Here is a 16734-nt window from a genome sequence, read left to right on the forward strand (position 1 = left end):
TTGACATGGGTATGACAAGAATTAGACCTTTTATTTTATATTCTGGAGAGAGTTATAGGACACCATTAAAAACTGGAGCTGTGATGGGGTGACTAACAGTTTAGTGTATTCCTCCTGATCTTCCTACTGAACTCACCTAAAACTGCAGGGGAGCCAGAATAAACCATCTTTTTTTTTCTTTTGGCCACAAATATAACTCAACCACCAGTATAATTCAAAAGGTGACAGGTCTTTTTAGCAAGGAAAATGTAGTGACATCCACTTCACTTGCTGCTTTTCCAGAGTAACCTACCTTCTTCAACACCATGGATTAAGCTGTGGATATTACCTTACCCTAAGGCACATCCACCTGAAATGCAGGTACCTTGCCCCAAGGAGGGGATCCATAGTGACAAGGTTAAGTGCCAAGACTTCCTATACAGTGAATGGGCAGACCTAGGTGCTTCCCTAGTGTGACTCAGCTTCCCAGGTACTAGACAGGTAATGCCAAGCATTTAGGTATCAACAGTGCGTTTGAGTTGAGCGCAGCTGCAACTATTACATGTGGTTGTGCTGGTGCTCCCATTTCACCTAAAAAGCACTTGTCAAGAAACTGGGTTCTCATCTTGGGGGGGCTTCAAACCTACATCTTTTATGTTTTTGCAAAGAGCCCAATCCACTAGACCAGCCCCTTGTAGGGGAAGCCTGGTTTTCTCTACCCTACTGTTGACACTGATCCAGTGGGCAGGCAGTTAAATGTGCAAGATGTATAAGCCCAGAAGAATGCTATGCCATGTGTCAATAGGGTGCGTGTGTTTCTGCACCCTTGGTGTTTTAGTCTCATGCCTTCAAAAACAAAGTGCTTGGTTTTGGTTCCTGCACCCATGGTGAGGTCTGATTTTTAACCAATGACTTGCTAATATACCATAATAAACCTAAATACATAAATGTACCATCTCATTGGTGAATAGCCTAGCCAGACTCATAGGCTTGCCTGCAGTCGGGCATCTGGCCCTTTGACACATGCAATCCTCACATCCTGCACGATCCTAGAGTCTGCCTGCTTTGTAGTATGCTGGTTGGGGGACTGTATCAGGTTCTTGACCAGGAACAATACAGATTTGAGTCTGCTTCTGTGGCTTTTGCTGCATAAAAGCATGAAGAAACTCAAATCTGGTCACCAACATGTCATTACAGGTTTAAAATTAAAAGTGGAGGGGCGAGGGTGAGCCTTTAGTGCATACTAGGCATACTCAGAGCATGTCTGCTAGATGGGCCCATCAGGGGAAACACTTGCATTTCTACCAGTGGTCATGCACAGTGCTGCTAATGGTTCAACACCCCCCTGCTCCACCTTGTTCTGGCATTAGTCCCAGTGGACTTTTCTAACCAGGCCTCCTTCTGTCCTGGCCTTTCTGGTAAGTGTTTTAAGGAGATGAGGCCCAAACCAAAGGACAGCCAGGCATGTGCGGTATATGGCGCCTAGGATGAGGGCACTGTATTTTCATACCACAGTGAAGCTGATTTACTGCAGGGACTTGCACCCAAGTTTCTTAGGACTGTGTGCTAACTCCCTTCTGGTATGTGACAGTTTAGGCTAAGTCACTGCTCACGAAGGCTGCCATGTCACATGGGCAGTGCTGGCTGGCTCCTAGGAGACAGAACCTGGAGGAGGCAGTATGAGCCTGATGACCCACTGCAGCACAATAATTATTGACTGGAGGAAGGCATTGATTGGAGGCGCCCAGAGGCCCAGAGAGTCCCTTAGCTGCAGTATCAATCTAGCTCTATGCCCGTGAAGCATAGCCGTCAGACTGCACCGCAGCCTTCCCTAGTGACTAGCATGAGACAGTGGCTCACCACGTAGTGAGATACATTCCTGGGACCCTAACTCACTTGCACACTCTCTCCAGGCATTGCATGAGGCCCTTGGGCACCTTATTTGGGGGTAAGGGTGGGGGGTGTTGGTTTTTGGTTTTGTTTTTTCCATTAAGTGACCTCATTGGCAAATTTTGCCTAAGGCCCTGCTTCTGGTATGATTCAACACCCCCTGGATTTCCCTGTACTTTGCCATGTCACATCATATATTTCTAAATGATCCTGTGTGCACAGAAACTGGCTCGATAGATACAGCTACAACATTAGTTATTTTTAAATTATTCTCTCAGCTCTGGGACACCTCTCCTCTGTGCAAAAAGAAAGTATCCTAGTGCCACTGCTAAAGCTAACACAGAAGTCTTGCTGGGGGGGAGGATTGAACTGATGGAGAGAGTCATGAGACTGTGTGTGGGGGGTGGGGGAGTGGAGATCTTAATGCTATCAAGGTCTTGAAACATTTATGTTAAGGGCTAGGGGTTGTGGGGATAGCATGGTCGACTGGGTTAAGCATAAGACTGATCCATGATTTCAACCCCCCCACCCATACCGGCATGTGCACGCGCGCGCGCGCGCACACACACACACACACACACACACACACACACACACGCCTCCCCCCGCCCCCGCCACGGGGTGTGGCCAGACATACAACTTGAAACAGTTCAAACCACTTTGAAACACAACAAAAAGTCATCTGCATAGATGTATGTCCCCCTCTGCCCAGTTCCAAAACTCTTTACCAGCAGAAGGAGGGAGCTCAGGGTTGACAGCCTGGCAGATGGGCCAGCTATGCAGCCTTGCCACTTGAGGCCTAATGCAGGGGTAGGCAACGCCTGGCATGGGTGCCAGAGCATAGCATGTAAAGACATTTTGCTTGTCACATGTGCCTCAGGGTGGATGGTGGGGAAGAGGCCAGAGCTGTGCTGCCACAACAAGGATTGGGCATCTCACAGCTCCCCTGCCATCTGCCCTGGCATACAATATCTTACATGTCAAGCTTGCGGGTGCTTTTGGCAGTCTGCCCAAAAATGTGCTGACCCCTGGTCTAATGAGTCCTAGGTGCCTGAAATACTGCCAAATCCTGGGACTCCTTGCTGGATCCCTGGATGCTCTCTCTATTTCCCAAGTCCCAGCCCCCTGCTCCAGCCCCAAGCTCCTCCAATTCTCCTCTACCTCTCTATTTCAGTGGGAGGAGAAGTTTTTGAGCGTGGGGCATGTTGTGGGGTGGGGGGGGGCGGGTAGAGAGTCTGAATCCCAGTGACAACGCTGCCCTGCTGCCACAGACATACCCCTGCCACCCGCATATACCACTGCTGCTTATCACCAGACTGCCGGGGGCAGGGGGAGTATGATTGGGCGGGGAGGGGAGGGAGTGGTACCCTGCCTCTGCCCATTCTGTGGCCCCTCACTGACAAGCCACACGTCCCCCCCCAGCCCTGCTGCTGCCCCTCCCTCTGGGCCCACTGCCCCCAGCCCTGCCAGTGCCACTCACTCCTGAACAGCAGTACCCTGCCCTCCACCCCTTGCTGATGCCCCTCACTCCTGACCCGCAGCCCCCTGGTGCTGCCAGTGCCCTGCACCCCAAACCCACAGTCACCCATCCTATCCCCAGTTCCCCTCAGTCCCAACCCACAGCCCCTGCCCCCCTGCCTGGATACAGCACAGGGTCCAAAAAAGGAGGACCTGTCCGGGAAAACCCAGACGTATGGTAACCCTACCTTCCCCCCTTCCACACACAGCACCTAAGAAAACTACATACATGTCCGCCCCCCCGACAACCACCTTTCCCTCCCTCTCTTCCTCTCCCCTCCTCCTAATGGCCTCCAAAGCCATCAGAAGCAGGATTCCTGTTCTCCAGGCCTCAGGCCATGTACCACTTAAGTTCTGGTGGAAGGGATCGCCTGGGGCTGGGGTGGGGTACAGGTGCCTGAAGCTGCTGCTAATGGGTGCTATCCTGCCACATTGCAAATGTTGTGCTGGCTGAATCCCAAAACCTGCACTACCATTGTCATTGCTGCCTCCAAGGAAAGCAAAAAAAAAATGTGATCTGGCTAAGTCCATCATAAGTCACTAGTACTTCACTAACACCCAACCCGTGTTCCTTAGATGGCACCATTTTATGTTGTGTAGCCTTGTGTAGATGTACCAAAACAGACACGCAGCCTGGGCAGAGTGAGTAACAGCCGCGGTGTCTTGATCACAAGGGATTTGTGTACCTTATGTCCTGAGGACTGGAGTTGATTAAAACCCATGCATGACTCCTTGCCTTAGGCTCAGGAAGGAGGAAAAGAGAAAAGCAGGAATCCTACTTCTCGCCATCCAAAAAAAAGCCAGGGCACTCACCCAGGATATTGTAGAACTTGGGCTCTATGTCCTGCTTGCCCAAGAGGTTTGAGCTTGGGCTTCTGGTTGTTCTAGCAGAGTACACCAAATGGTATACCACATCAGCCTTTTAAGCTGTACTTCCACCTTTTGAAGCTGAACCACTACTATCATCGTTGCTACTGGGGAAATAATAAAGATGGGCGTGCAGGTGGGAATTTTCTACCCCATTAGTAGTAAGAGCCCGGTTTAGAAACCATAGGCCCACATCTATTGCAGGACAGCACCTATTTAATCCAGCTGCTCATCACCATGGCCCTATATATTTCCACATTTCTTCCTGTCATAGCTGACAAGGAGATCAGCTTTAAAGGGAGTACCTGAGAACATCCTCAACAGTGGCTGACTTGTGACATGATGGTTAATGAACTATGCTAGGAAATCACGGAGGCCCAGGTTCAAGTTCCCCTTTCTTTTCTGTGGAAAAAGGGAAGACTAGGAAACCATGCTCTCTGATTATTATCAGTGCTTTGGTTTTGGGGGAGAAGAGAGGAAGGCTCAGGCAATTACTTAATTTTCTGACAATGCACATCCCAATCTGTGCACCTAGATAGTTATCCACATGCGCAGAGCTACACATCCAGGAATAGATTTATCTGGATAGAGAAGGGTGAAAAATGCCAGGTAGACACTAAAAAAGCAATAGAATGACACTCACTTTTGAAAAGTTTTTTGCATTGGGTGAGCTAAATCATAGATTGGAATAAATAATCTTCTCAATGTGCATTGCTGCTACCTTACTTAGTTAATTTACTCATAGAATTAAGGACTCCCTCACTGTATGGTGTTACAGATCTTCCCACTTGGATCACTGAGTGTAATTTGACACATCACAGATTCTTTATTATGTTAGGAAGTCATCTTAGTCTCTATTCCCAAATCTGCCTGTCTAATGTGGCTCTGGTTGACCTACACATCATTCTCAGAACACCAACTTCATCATTCTGCAGCTAAAAAAAGAGCAGTTCAACCTAGGCCAAGAGTACTATGACCGTTACTTACTGTATTCATGTAAAAAAAGAGAAACCACTGATTTGTTATGCTTTGTCTGGGCTTGCCACTGTCGCTGAGGTGTAATGTGAACTTGTGCAGAGCGGTCCATCCAGACATGCTGTTAGAGCATACTAGGTGCCAGGGCATGTTCACAATGAAGGGAGGGACAAACTCATGAAAGGAGAGCAGCTGACTTCTGCAGCATTGCTAGCACTACAATTTTTATCCCAAGTCTCTCAACATTTGATGTATGTTTTATCTTGGAGCCATCGCTCTTGCAAGGGATTTCCTAAGAATTTTGGCTTGCATTTTTTCAGTGGGAGTTGTCCTTGAACAAGACAAATATCTGAAAATACAAACCCTAAAAATGACAAACCGTAGAAGGTGAATGAAAAGAACCAAAACATAACAAAAATGGAACAAAACTATCTCATGGCTTTAAGCCAATCCCAGTCCTGTGGTGCTGGGGCCTAATTCAACGGTTTGCAATTGTCAATACTCCTATTGTTCATTCATCTTCATGACATATAGCTTTGAAATAAATTCTCTTTGAGGAGGAGGAGACAGACAACAACTAGAGTTCAAGTGTTATGTGAGATTTCCCCAGCAGCACAACATTCATTGATTTGAAATTTGTGCAAGACTAGTCACCTGCACCCATTTCCTACTGCAGTATAAACAATTTTTCACTTTTTGAAAGAGTAGTCTGAACAGGAATATTTTGGAACAAAACTGCAAATGTAGTTTGTTTTTTCCTTTCCTGCATAAATTTGGACATCAGGGTACATTCTCAGTGCTAGCAGAAACAGTCATCTTTTTCTTCAGCTCATAAGGCTGATTCAAAAATATGAAACTATAATTTCTAAATACTCCTACAAGACCAAAAAACATCTTTCCAGGTCCCAGAGTCATAGGTTATATTTTCCTTTATCTCTCATTGGTCATAAGTTCACTCCTATAAATATAATAATCTTGAAATCTGTACTTTTCACACCTTGTGCACTGTGCCATTGACTTTGGTCATTGAGTAGTAGAAGCAATATTTCACAAGGTAATAAACTGCGTTAGGTAAGGCTCTTTCGCAAGGTCCTATTGTTCCACCATTGCTGAAGATGTCCTCCCATGCAGTAGATTACTTTCCTAGCTACAGCCTGATCTCATATTTTCTTGTTCTTATTATAACACTGAAGAAAGACATCATTAATCAACTGGAAGCGCATTTAGCAAAGTTCAACGTGTATGAAAAATTTATGTCAACCTTTAGGTTCTATGACAGCACCAAACCTTCACTTAATAAGTTCTATAATGACTTGCTGATAATGGCAGATTCAGATGGTCTCTGCTGGTTCTATTGGATCTTTTAATAAAATTTTCTACAATGGTCATAGGTCTATTGCACACTCTTCTAATATATAAAACAACCCTGTTGCTTAGTCATCAATTCCAAGTGAGTTTTGATGAATATAAAAACTGAAACAAGGTATCTTTTCCCTCTGGTGTACTTGCTAATATGAAGCTCTTTGTGTTGTACAATGGCTACAATGAAAGTTGTAGATACCTGATATCAACAGGAATGCTGGTATACATTTGACCTATCCTCGAGAGGCCATTCATTGAACATGCTCTCTCTTCTTCAGGGCTGTCAGTAATAAGACACTTTTAGTCTGAGAAATCTAATTTCTTCTGGCACTTTACTTGAAAGCACTACATTTTGAACCAAAAGGCTCATAACTATGAGAAGCTACTGCCCATTTTGGTTTTTTAAGGTGGAAACCTAGAAATGCTTATCAGCACAGGATTTCCTCATTACATGCAATTGTGACATTATTTTCTAGTAAACTAATCTTACATACCTTTACTATCAAGCACTTGCTACTGAAAAGAAATGGTAGCGCTCAGCTTAGTAAATCTAGTAAAATATAATTGTGACACTACTGTAACGTAATCCAAACAGCCCTGCATGACTGGATGAACATAATCTGTGAGCACGTGCAACCAAGTAGCTTTGCTAAATAAAACATGCCCCTTTTATTCCTAGGCTTCCTACATGGCACTGCAGCTGGTCGCAAAGGTATTTCATTGGTGCTGAGAAAAGCCAGTGAAGTCAAAACCAAGTGCAAAGGTGGGAGGGCTGGAGAGGGAGGTGGGGGGACAGGGAAAGCAGAGGCATTGCAAATCGGAAGTCAGTTTGGCATCCGACACCAGGCTACCATCACAAACACACATGATAAAAGTACAACATATTTTATTTTTTCCCCCGTACCTCCGTCCAGACTTGCAAAGCTAAAAGTGTTTGCAGTTGTAAATCTGAAAGTGGCAGGGGCATTTTGTTCAGTAAAAAAAGAGGGGAATAAAAAATATGTATAGGAGTCATCTTAGATGTGGGCAAGGGTACACAGGAAAAAAAATAAAATTAAACACATATATATAAATTAGTAGTATGGCATTTGCATTACCTGCAATCCAGCATATAATACTCACGCGATGGTTCTCAGCAGTGGACAGCATAAACGAGAACATTCAGAAATCTCTTGGCTGCACTTTAAATGGTAAGCTTGCAACACCAAGTGCTTTGCTGCTAATATGTGTGGGTGAGGAATTAAAAAGGCATTGAAGAGCTCTTCACAGCATGAAACTAAGCTACCTTACAGAAGTGACAGTCTGTGCATTTTAGGACCCAAGGACTAAAACAGGTGGAGAAGGGACAGAGTGCCTCAACTTTGCTACTTTTTTTTTCAGGTCATATTGATGCTGGCTCAGAAGTGTTGGCGGTGGGGGAGGAGGAGCAGCAAAAGTGCCTCATAGTTGCTAACTGATTTTTTTTTTTTTAACCGATTGCAAGCTGCACTAAAATAGATGATAAAAGCGCTGTGATGGAACTCTGATCAGTGAAAAACACTCTACAGGCCTAATAATAACCTAAAGGAAAGTTGGTTGGCATTGGAAGATAGGCATAACGTAAGGAATATACTGACTTAGAATCAGAGACAGGCAGGAGTGTGAGCGATAGCTTGGTGATAGCTCTACGGATCATAAAATGGGGAGGAAGCATGTTCTGGCCCTTGGTGGAAGGTCGTATCTTTATATCTAAAGGGCTCTGGAGATTTGTTGGGGTGCAATATTCCACTGGACTGAGGCCATAGTTGCCTGATCTAAACTTGCAGTTCTTAAAATCTCTTTCTTTGCAGCATCTGACTCCTTTGACTTTTAAAATTAGTGACAGAACCTGGAAAGCCTGGCTGCCTCTCTGCTGGGCTCCTTTCCAATTTTGCAGCATGCAGAGATTGCCCTGTTGGTTTAGAACATTTCTGCTGTCATGGCAGTGGAAGAAGTCAGATTAGAGTACTGCTATAAAGCATAACATATCTTTTAAGCACTGAGTTCACTGAAGTCTCTTGGTTCACAGCTGAATAGCCAAGTGAGGTGTCGAGCATTGTTGAATTTAATGGGCCAACTTTCAGTTATTTATCTACCAGATGGTTTCATTCTCATTTTTTTCCCTCTGAACACTTCGAGTTGGTCGTTGGTGTATTACTTTGAAGCCCCTCCTCATTGCAATGCTGAAGACTTGGTTAGACTCACATTTCTGATACAAGAACTACAAAACTATTTGAGATTCTCCAAACATAGTTCAGCCTGTTTTTAGCTTCACTGAAGAAAAGGTCACAAAATGGATTTGGTCTTTGCTTTGTGACTCTGAGAGATGCTATTTTCTTTTCCAGTATCTTCCAGATTACATTTTAAATTTGTTCTGTTTACCACCCCAGCCACCTTGAATACTCCATTAATATAATTGTCAACGGCATGCAAAAGCCAGCATGTTACTCTTCATCAAGCAAATTTACAATACTGGGTTAATTAGTTTCAGATGAAGATCAGTGTTGTCAAGGGGGAATACAATTTGATTCTCAGAAGCTTAATGGATAAACACAACTCGTATGCTCAGTTACTTTTGCAGTTCTTCCTGCTTCACAGATGACTATCAGGAGCACGAAGGCCTTAGCAGTGAAGACATAGTGAGGACACTGGGCCACAGTCATCCCTAATTTAAATCTCCTGAATTCAGTGGCGTTCCACTGGGGAAGAATGCGACTGTATGTGTACTTAAGGCATGGTCGTCTTACATTGCCAAAAAAGTCAGAGGGCTTTAAGGGCTGCCAGTGCATGTTATTCAACTTTCATTAATTCTAGTAAGAACAAGCCAGTGAATTTAATTTGGCCTGTGGATGGAATTATAAACTACAGCCCATCTGTTTCCCATCCTAAACAATAGATAGGCCAACATTTATACAAACTTTCTGGTGAAGGTTTTGAGAAGTGGTTACACAGAAATGTGCATTTCCCTTCTTTTAAAATGGAGGATACTAAGAACAAAGATTTCTTATGTGATGTTTTCTATTGGTCTTGAAAATGGACTATTTCTGCCATGTTAAAAAATGATTCAGGAGTGTTGTCTGACACACGGTTGCTGTGATCCAAGGCCCATATGGCTTGTTTTGGAGTGTGTAAAGGTCACTGCTTCTGTTAATACAACTAGTACAAATACTTCCCTGCCATCTGACTATGTTCTTCCTTATTCAGACTGGCAGCTATTTCCCCTACAATCTGGGATTGCCTTTCAATGTAGACTGTTGATGTGCAGACGGTGCTGTTTTTTTGTTTTGCTTTTTAAATCAAAGGTTGAATTCATTTTTTGACTGAATTTACATATATATATTGTGCTTTGCGCAATGGTAACATCCTATACGAAAAAGACATATGTGCTAGATGCAATGATGCATAGCATACTGCATCCTCCGTTATAGTCTTTAAAAAACATTGCATGTATTTTGGGACTGAAAGATGTAAAAGAGGCCACTTTGATCTCAGGGTATGAGCAGAGAAAATAGATTTGCCATATTAAAGGGGGATGAAGATTTACATCAGCTTGAAACACTAACATTTATCTGCTTGCCCTCTTCCCACAGTAAGTGGAAGCTAAACAGTGGTAATTCAGTGTACCATTCATTTAGGGGTAAATTGTCCCAGTATACCTTCTACTTTCCACAGGGTAGGGTTGACCACTACTGTTTGTCAGGTTGCCCTGCTAAATCTTCCGTGAGTCAGAATGAGTAGCACCATGACTTCATATTATAAAATAATTTGCGTCACCCATTCTTTAGCATGCTAACTGTGGGGGACTGACATTTTTCATGGTGTCTGTGTTTCAAGCTTTTTTTTCCCCAGAAAGTTTTAGCAAAAAAGTTTCAGCCTTTCTCCGTGAGCAAGAGGAGGGGAAATGCTTTGTTTTACCATGTTAAAAATAATTCTGACAACTGTTTTCATTGCAAAGATCAAAAGCTTTCATGCCTTGGAGGAGGGATTTGAAATTTGGCAGGAGGGGAACCTTTTTGTCAGGGATTTATATTTAGCTGTCCCCATAAAACTGTGCCGAAATGTTGCCAGGATAAGCCTTTTAAAAAAAAAAAAAAAAAAAAAATCAGTTCACGTGTTTGCTGTGGTTTGGCTATTCAGTTCTTTAAAGATTCTGCCTCGCTGCACACGTTTTGCCTCGTAAGGCTCGTGTGCTGCCCAACATCTCCACAGAGCCTCTGAGCATGCACTGCCATGGGCAGGTGCAGGGTTTTTTTTTTAAGGTAGGGTGCAGGAGCAGTGATCAGAGCTTCAGGAGTGGCTGTATCCCCTATTCCCCCTTAGGTGGGCAGACGATGCTGCAGGAGGAGCAGCAGCAGCTGGGGGACTGTTTTAAGTGCCCAAACTTGGTAAGAATGCTGTCCCTTTCCCCTCCAAGCTCAGTGACATGGGCCCTCACTTCCCATCCTCCCTTCCTTGCTTGAAGCTATCATTGTTCTACCTGTTTTTGGCTGCTCCATGGATGGGAGAAGTTGCTGCAAATGCAAATGGGCTATGTGGGGATCTGGGCTCGGCTGGGGACAGTGGTGGTGGTGGGGATAGGTGGTTTCCCCCTCCATGAGCCTGCCCCCAGGCTCTCAAAGAACTCCTGGGGTGACTGGGTGCCCAGGACCATTGCCTACCACTGCCACCGCTGTGCCAGCAGTCATTGGGGAGAGAACGGGAATTTTTATCTGATCCAGGGACTTAATCCCCTAGCTGCTGCTCCAAGAGCATGGTCTGAAAGGTGGGGAGGGCACCACCGTACCCACTCTGGGTCCACCCCTGTGCACTGATGAAGACTCCAAATTTGGGGTTCAGTATGGTTTCTCATGATGGAATTTCTATGCAAGTTTAAGGAAACAAAATGCAGTTATATCTTTAACAAGTTACATGGAAGTTTTCAATATCATGGAACCACAGCAGCTAAATGGTGAGAAATGACTGATAATTAGCTATTCATGTGACTGTTACGTTACCCAAACTCCAAGGTCTCTAGAATTCCAGGGAATATTTTTCTTGCATCTGTTTCATGAAAGACAAAACTGGCTTTTGGCCTGAGAGTAATTGCTTTCATTTGCACTAGATTTATTTAACATCCATTCTTCTATTTGTTCCTTCCTTTGGTTTGGCAACAAAAGAATGAAGCGTGTAATGCTCTGTTGTTATGCTGCGCAGTCATCTTCAGTACTGGGAGTGTTACTCCTCAATCAGCAGGCTTCCTCTACTGTACTCCTAAGCTAAGTCGAGTGAAAGAAATCCTCACAGCTATTATATCCTCACTCATGTCCCTGATTAAAAATTAGTCAAGTACCTTAAATCTTCCCTGTGCCAACAGCATTTAAAAAAAAAAAAAAAATCATGAAAGAGGCTTCAAAGTCACTCTGCAGATGCCAGCTGCAAGACTTTAAAAAAAATCCCAAACTCCAAGCGGGGGTATTTTCAAAGCATTGCTCAAGATTCCTCTTTTAACAGGATTGGTGTTTGTACTACCAGGCACCCTTTGAAAGTTTCTCCCTAATTATGGAACTAACCACGTTGTTTTTTGTTTTCTTTTTTTATCTAAATAAATGAAATTTCTGTGAATCGAAATGGGAGGGGGAAAAATCTTATAGTGAGTTTTATAGACAATATTATAAAACAGTTTAACTCTCCAGCATGAGACTATTTTAATCAACACACCCCTCTACAAGCTGAAATCTATCTTACCGTCTGCATGACTGAAGCTATACTCCTTCCTTTTGCTTGAAGAATGATACCTTACTCAACAACATAATCGGATGGCAGTAAAAAATTGAATGCTTAACAAGCACTTACAAGTAGATACCTAGGGAAGATTTCATATATTTTCTGTAACAACCTTATTATAAACACTGCTGGCATCACCACTACCTTATACTAACTAGTAAGAATAATAGAATATTACAAAGCAGTAAAGTAGAAATATTGCCAGCTTGAAGGCTGCATCAAAGTCTATCATCACATGCTTAGCTTTAAGAATGCAACAACTCCTTTTGAATCTAATACGAAGCAAAAGTTTTCATTGCCTTAAGAACTAAGACTTTTATTATCTGTAATACATGCTCATGTACCACACCTTCTGCTGGGTTTTTCCTTCCTCATCCCATAGTTTTACTTCACACCAGCATTTGTGCTACAATTCCTCCTTTTAAAATTATTTTACTCATGAGGCCAAAAGCCAGGGTTTATTAAGTTCATGCAATTATATATCACAACACAGCAGTTAATGCTGGCGAAGGCAGAGACAGCTGCACATAAACTTGGACAATATTAACCTGTAGTAGGGATAGAATTTTTCACCTGTCAATCCCAGTTTTGATAATGTGCCAATGACACCCAGAGATTCAGCAAAAATCCCACAGAAAAATCATATGCAATTGCTCCAAAATATATAGGCAATCTGTTTTGTTTGGTCTTTTTCTTCTCTTAATTGGTCGATTATTAGAAAGAAAAATGCTGTTCGGAAACCAGAAGCTGAAAAGCCCTCTGTTTACATATTCTTCAGTGAAATTAATATTCATCTAAAACAACACTGCCTGACTAATACATGCATCTGATGTTGTCGGTGTCTCAGCCAAATTTTGCTGGAGTACCTCTGCAGCATTTCTATGTAAAAATGTTTTGTAAGGCAAAATATATGTTGCTGCATAAAAAATAAATAAATAAATAAAATGCATATCACAGGTCTGCCTCATGCTAGTATTTATTTGGGTGATAATTGGGGCCTGATTGCAAAAGATGGCAAGGCTCAGTGGGAATTGGAGATAATGAGGAAGTTGCAGATACTCAGGTGGTATTAGCACTTCCTGGAACTGGGCCCTGTGAGCTCTGAGAGATGCAGCTGCAGTGGTTTTAGCAAAGCTCCTAGCTTTAAGCACTGACTCAGGAAACCAAGCGATGGATTACTCGGAGATAGTTTAGTCAATTGTATCAAGAGCTGATATTCTACCCAGGCTGATAGGCTGTCAATTGCAATCAGCACCTCGGTAGATGGAAAGTTCATCTTTCCCACAGTCCTACAATACTGCCAGGTAAAAATAATGAAAAACAATAAAGAAAGAGCAGCAAATAAACAGAGCAAAAGCTGTCATTTAAGCAGATTAATGGCCCCCGCTTCCCCCCTAAATTCGAACAGTCCCACACAAACCTTCCAGTAGAAACTGAGAGCTGAGCCTTCCCGGGTGTTGCTCTGATCAGGTCACTCTGTGACCACAGAGTGGGGCCTCATGAAGCCCCTGCCATCAAGGAGCAGGGGTAAGTTTAAAGCAAAATTGCCCCAAATTACTCGAAGGGTGTGGCTGCACATGCAATTTATGTGAAGCAATAAATTCCAGTGTTTATTGCCCCAGAGTTTATTGCTCCCAGGCGTGCTGTTTGAACATGCGCCCAGGATTTGGGGCAGCCCTGGCTGGCAGTGGGCCCAGACATTCAACCTGCCAACCCAGGGCTGCTTCAACTGGACTCAACATACTGCAGAGGGGCTAGCTGGGGCACAATGGCATTCCAGTGTGGGGCTGGCCAGCAGGCCTAGTAGCAGCCTCCACACTAAAGCCCTCTCATGCCCCAGCCACCCTCATCAGCATCTACATGTGCACTACCATGCAGTGAAAAATTAGTTTACTCCAACCTAACTGGCCTGCAGATGTAGATGCCAAGATGTTTACTGGAGAGCTAATTCATCAGTGCCACAGTAAATGTCTCATGTAGATGCATCAAAAGAGCAATAATGGGCAACTAGCTTGCAACGTGCAAGGCTCATTTCCTCTGCCTACCTCCAAAAATGAGGGGAAGACCAAACTATCAGAGCTAAACTTGATTCCTGATCTGTTCCTGGAGCTGTGCAGTTACTCAGGGTGGGTGGTAAAGTAATGCTTTGGACAGTTGATGCAAACTGGGACAGTTGATGCAAATTAACCGACATAGGATTACTCATTGCAGTTTTCAGCTGGAGATTGCTATGCCAGAGCATAGGCCCTTGGTGATGCAAGAAACACTTTTGTATTTATGTCACGTGGGTGTGGCTGATTCTGTATTTTACCTTTTATAGCTATTGAATTTTTCATGTGTAGATTAAAGCGATTCCTAGAATTGGTTTTCCAAGTAAAACTGCTTCTCCTGCTTCTGCGAAGATGTCATTGACTCATGCTGACATATGTGAATCTAATTTAAGATTTCCAGCAGATTAGCGTATAGTCCAGCAACCTTGAGTTAACTGGTATTAAATTTCTTGTATTCTTATAGGTCTGACTAATTGTTTTGATATTCCTTAAATACAACTTCTATAGCAACTGCTGTATTCCATGGCACATCAACTATTTGTGATACTTAACAAGCAATATTATGATTTAACTTAGGTTTAAAAAACAATCACCAGTCTTTGTAAGGGGTTTGAAAGAAGAGTTTTATTGCAAAAAAGCATGCTTGTTCGATAGTGGCCCTTTCTGATGATGATGGGGCTTGCTGAAAGCAGAATGGGATATGCAAGTGAGAGAGGTTTGTATGAATCAGGGAGGTTGCCTCCTGTGGATTACTAAAATGAGCATTATGTTGGTGGTTATTTAGGGACCATTTCATTAGCCCATTAGTTCTCAACCTGTTTGCCACAGTGGGCCATACTTGCAGCTTTCAATGTGTTATGTGGGCTGCACCCACACAACTTACTGCCTGTGTATCCATTTAAAACATCCATATTTTAACAGGATGTCACATGGGATGCAGTAGCGTGCTGCCTGGACTGCATGCAGCCCGTTGGCTGCAGGTTGATAACCACTACATTAGCCCTTCCGTATGTGGTTATTTCTACTATATTACATATGAGAGTAGTTACAAGATAGGGACAATCCAGCAAATAGAGTGTTTGCTTAGGACTTAGGTTCAAGACCTCTGTGATCACTTGAGCAGCTGAGTCTCAATTAACCACCCGTGAAGTGGTGTAAAAGAAAATGCTTTCTTCACCAGGCTGTTCTGAGGATAGACACAAACAGTGCCAACAATTATGGCAATGAGGGCCATATAAATACCACGGTAGAATGGCTTGTGAATCGAAGCATAGGTATTGTTAGATAGATCTTATTTTCCTTTAATATTTGAACCATACTCAAATCTTACCATAACAGTATGGTTATCTAATGTAGCAGAGCATGTAAAGTTTGCTTAAAGAAGTCCAGTGCAAAAAGTAGTTTGAAAGTCCTACAACATAAATACTAAGGATTTTTCAGTTGTGAGAGCTGAACTGACTTTCAAACAGGTTTGCAAAGCTGCTAACAAATCTGAGTCTCTACCTCTGCTTTGGAACCATATATGGTTTGTTTCTGAGAAAACAGCAGGAAAGCAAATCTGCTGCACATTCAGATTTGGGTAACCAATGAAATCTGATTTCCATAATACTCATGGGAGGAGAGACTCTCTCTCTTACTCCTGGGTATCTAGGGGTGCTTGCCAGTACCCGTCTAATGGGAGGCATGCAGGAAGGTCATGAAAGGACGAGCCTCAAAGAAGGAACAACATTCCAAGTAGTTTTATCAGGGGACTTGCACTATTTTGGTGTTTTAATTAACATACCAATTCTTGGAGTCATATGTTAACGTGAGAATCTCCTCTTTTATCTCCAGTCCTTGTGGTTCTAGAAGAAAGGTGGAAAATGTAAATGTAAAGGCTCAAAAATGAAAAGGCAAAGAAAAAGACCCCACATTTATTATTTTTAAATCTCAGGGTTTTAAATTAATCATTTTGGTGGGTCTGAGTCATGATTTTCTGAGCGTTTCTGCTGGCAGTTTTGCAACTCAGTTTTCATTACAACAAAAACCAGCTGTCATTCATGTGCTTGCCTTTATTCCTTCACAGTGTTGCAGAAAGCATTTCTGTCTTTCAGCTCAGATGCAAGACAGAAGTCCTGAGCACCAGTTTCTGAGGATTTCATGATACTATTTTGTAAGAATAAGAATGCTAACCTGTGTGCCTCGGTCAAATTCCGGTTCAGATCCTTACATCCCCACAATGGAATTCCACACTTCCTGTTCAGACTGGTTACCGAGTGTCACTGTTCGCTGTCAAAGTGGTATGGCAAAGGTGCCTGCATTTCTGGATCAT

The 16734-nt window shown here is 43.2% G+C and overlaps 1 long non-coding RNA gene across 1 annotated transcript in view; it reads right to left on the minus strand.

The window, feature by feature from the left end:
• The window catches only part of LOC102369700, a 17027-nt gene extending 3096 nt beyond the window's left edge, over window positions 1-13931 (minus strand). Inside the window, exons 1-2 of the long non-coding RNA XR_322965.2 lie at window positions 13793-13931; window positions 12334-12451 (exon numbers count right to left, since the gene is read on the minus strand). This is a non-coding gene — a long non-coding RNA (uncharacterized LOC102369700). The remainder of the gene's footprint in view (window positions 1-12333; window positions 12452-13792) is intronic.
• Window positions 13932-16734: the final 2803 nt, after the last annotated feature.

Source organism: Alligator sinensis, unplaced genomic scaffold (assembly GCF_000455745.1).
Source record: "Alligator sinensis unplaced genomic scaffold, ASM45574v1 scaffold349_1, whole genome shotgun sequence".
NCBI lineage: Eukaryota > Metazoa > Chordata > Crocodylia > Alligatoridae > Alligator > Alligator sinensis.